Raw genomic sequence first — 4,069 nt, 5'->3', positions numbered from 1 at the left:
AAAAAAAAAAAAATATTTTGGGTTGGGGTCGAAATTCTGTATGTTGCAAAATTCTGTATTCAAAATACTGTATGCCAAAATACTGTATGTCAAAATTCTGTATGTGCAAAATGCTGTACGAACAAAATTCTGAAAGTCGAAATTCTGTATAGCAAAATTCTGGTTGGTCAAAATACTGTATTTCAAAATTCTGTACATCAAAATTCTGTAATTCAAAATTTTTACAGAATTTTGAAATAAAGATATATTTAAAAGAGGGTTTACTATGAATTTCTAAGAGATCAACTTAATAAAGAGGCAAGCTTCTAATGCTGATTAATCTAGGTACTTTATTAGGAGCTACGGAAAAAAGAGAGAGAAAACAAAACTACACTTATTTAAAAAAAAACAATCTGAATTAAACCACGTTCGTACCTAAAACGGATCGAAAAAAAAATTAAATTTATATTAATTTTGAAATTTTTTTTGTAAAATGTATTTTGTATGTTTAAAAAAAATTTGATTTGTGTTCCTAGAATTGATTTACTTTTTTACTTTAATAATTATTTTTGTATAAAATTACAACTTTACTGTCAATAATTATATTTAAAGCTAATATTAAGTGTTTTTTTTTTTATCAAATGAAATTTCTTTAAAAATACTGTATTGAAAATACAGTATTTTGCCGTACAGAATTTTACAAAACAGAATTTTGCAAGTCAGTATTTTGTTCATACAGTATTTTGACGTACAGAATTTTGTATTTACAGTATAATGACGTACAGAATTATGGTCTTACAGTATTTTGACCCCACAGAATTTTGTCGTACAGAATTTTGACAAGCAGAATTATGACCCGCTCCCAAATATTTTTATTTATTGTAATATTCAATACATAAATTGCCTATTTTAACCAACTAGCAGTTCTACAAAATCTTAGTAACTTGTTGTGCATCTTTTCTGATAGGATGAACACTTTTCTAATTTATTTCCATGCACAAAAAAGTTGCAATTCCTAACCTGACATTACAATTAAGTATGCAATTAAACTAATGAAAAATATCAAATAAAATATTTTAAAAGATCCCACACCTTTTACCATAAGCAAGACAAAGAACTAAATGAATCACCTCTTGCTGCTTTTAAAGAAGAAAAAAAAGTCATATTGATAAATTACAGACACTGGTGAATACACCTCTGTGAGAAACTTGGTTGGGGCTCCATTCCATCATCAAGAATCCCAAACCACCCGCAGTTCGTCATTTTTCTTATCTTACCCCCAGCTTTTCTTCTATAGAAAACTCTTCCAGAACAAAGATTTGTTATTCGAGTTTAATTAAAAGTTTAACCTACTCGCATTCGTTTTTGCTGTCAGGACGTAAAAATAAAATGGAAGAAGCCTCATAAGCAGCGAGAACCCAGAACCAGAAAAAAGAAGAACAAAAAAAACCTATCACAACAGTTTACAGGTTTACTTTTCATCTCAAGAGCCCTTAGAGCCAACCAACCGACCATAACCAGCCTTATTCTTACCTCTACTATCCTTGATTCAGTGTGATAGCGGTATACAGTGGCCCCATTTGGGAACAAGAGTTATCCCAGATTGCAGCAGATCCCAGTGCAATAATTAAATATCCTTCTTCATCCAAACATACCAACTCTAACTCCAACTCCGCATTCGTGCTGACACTGAGTGAGAAATTGAATGGGCTTCTTCTTCGAAATGAAAAGGCAAACTTTATACTTCTCGCTGCTGCTGTGATGGTTGTTGCCGTTCCCGTCGTTGTTGCCGCTAGGACTATCATCATAATCATCATCATCGTTGGGTATATCTTATCAAAAGATGGCAGTAACAAGTAGCAGAAGAGGAAACGCAGAGGAAAACTTAAAAAAAGCGACACTAATAATAAAATAATAAGAAAAGGACATTTTGCTAACCTCTTTAGCCGATGGCAACAGGCGGCAAGCATCAGGGGGCCATGGCACCAGGAATTCCCGCTCTGTGTGGATGTGTGCGAGTGTTTACTTCTTTCCACGCAGCCACTAGAACGAACTGCATCCCAATCTTGGGGCTCTACATTGGATGAGTCCTTGGAGTTCGTGTCTTAGACAAACAATTTAGTTAAGTAAAACGGATAACTGCCTCTTTCTGTGTGCTTGTTGGTAAGAAAAAGAGAGATTGTTGCTTTGGTTTCGCGATGCTTTAGAAAAGCATCGTCCTCGTAGTTGGCGTCATCTTGGTTGGCGTCTTGGAGCTCTATGACCTTCTATCATCTCGTGGGATATAAATATCCATTGTTTAAGTGAACGCAACTGGTTAGATAATTAACTTTCTCCTCTGTTATGCTAGAGGTTTTCGTTTTGGTCTTTTTTTTCTGCTGGGACTTGCTTCTCTATATCATTTCATGGTGCGGTCTCTTAAATTATAAAATAATAATTTCGATTTGTTTATGCATGTGATAGAGATGGGCAGAATACCCAATCTACTTGTTTGTTTTCTGCTTCTTTTGTTTCAATTACCTTTTTGGCTAAGTTATTTATTGTTTTGTGTTAAGAGTTCATTTCAAATGTAAATTGTATCAAGCCGAAACGAGAAAGAAAAGATAACCTTTATTCAAAGTTAAGGCTGAAATCTTAAGAACGCATTTTTCCAGACATGATTTTATTAGAAGAAAACTTGGGAAGCAGAGAAGCTACAAGGTGTCAACGGTTAGCAGCTCAACTGCTGTAAAGGAGAAATGTTAGCAGATCTGTGTCATACGAATTTGCTTGTAATTGAAAATCATAACTTTTTCACTGTGACAGATTTCTTGCTGCATACACTCTTTTTTACATACCATGAAAAATGTTGATAAAAGCTGAGTCATTTCTGTGACCTTTTATACAATATTCAATAGCGTTAATTTATATATCTAAACCACGCCCTTAGCTGCTTTATTAATCAAACCAAATGGTTTCGGTTTGGTAGCTCCATCAAAGCCAGCACCACTTTATGGTTCTATTAGTCCCTTGGCAGTGTTTCTTTTTTTGTTGGGTCCTCTTAGAAATTATGAGAGACACGGTCAACAAAAAATGCTCTTGACGATCAATCTTCTTCCCGACAAGCAATTTTGTTTCTATAAAGCTTTACAGATGCTTATAACGCTTCTGTAAAGCCTTATAGAAGCAATATTGTTTGTAGGGTTATACACTATCGGGTCTTTTCTCTGGAAACAATCCAGGATGTTTTCATATGCCTTCTGAATTATTGCAATTAAATAAAAGTGAAGTCCAAAATCTTGTTATTCCTCATGAAAGTTACAGCCTTTAATATTGAAATTAAGAACTGTCGCATGGCAAATTTACCTTCTTCAGAAAATTGTGTTTATGAGTTTAGAATTTTATACCTCTTTAATGGTTCTTCAAAAAGGGTAGACCAAATCATTGTGTTGTAAAAAAATTACATGCTTTAAAAAAAATCTCTTAAAATTTGATAAACCGATGCGTTTCAAAGTTATTCAACTTTAAATTATAACACTGGCTTACAAGGGTTTTATTGCCGGAACAAAAATATACTTTTCTGAAGGTTTTCGAAACTCGAATCCGAAGTCAGAAACAACTAGTTAGCTCCCGTTTTTGAGATATTACCGTTAGAAAATGCAAAAAAACGTTTTTTTGAGTTCTTCGGACCTTATTCTTTTGTATAAGGAAAATTGTTTGAGGATATTTCTAAAAGAACTCTTTTCCATCTTTCGATACCTGTTCAAACCTTTTTAATATCTTTTGTATTGCCCGAGATAATGACCAATTAAATTTATAAAAATACCAAACAACTGAGGATATCTCGGGTAGTAAAAAAGATATCGGAAAGATTTAAACAGATTTAAAAAGGAAAATAGTTCTGATAAAAACCGTTCGGTACTAAATATGCTCAAACAATTTTCTTCATATAAAAGAATAAGGTCCGAAGTACTGCACAGTAATATTTCAAAAACGGGAGCTGATTAATTTTTTTTTTGCCTTTAGATTCGAGCTCAGCGCACCGAAAACCTTCAGAAAAGTATATTTTTGTTTCGGCAACAAAAAAAAAGTTTAATTTTGTTAACCAGTG

The sequence above is a fragment of the Episyrphus balteatus genome, chromosome 3 (assembly GCF_945859705.1).
Source record: "Episyrphus balteatus chromosome 3, idEpiBalt1.1, whole genome shotgun sequence".
Taxonomy (NCBI): Eukaryota; Metazoa; Arthropoda; class Insecta; order Diptera; family Syrphidae; genus Episyrphus; species Episyrphus balteatus.
Note: the sequence above shows the minus strand (reverse complement) of the source record.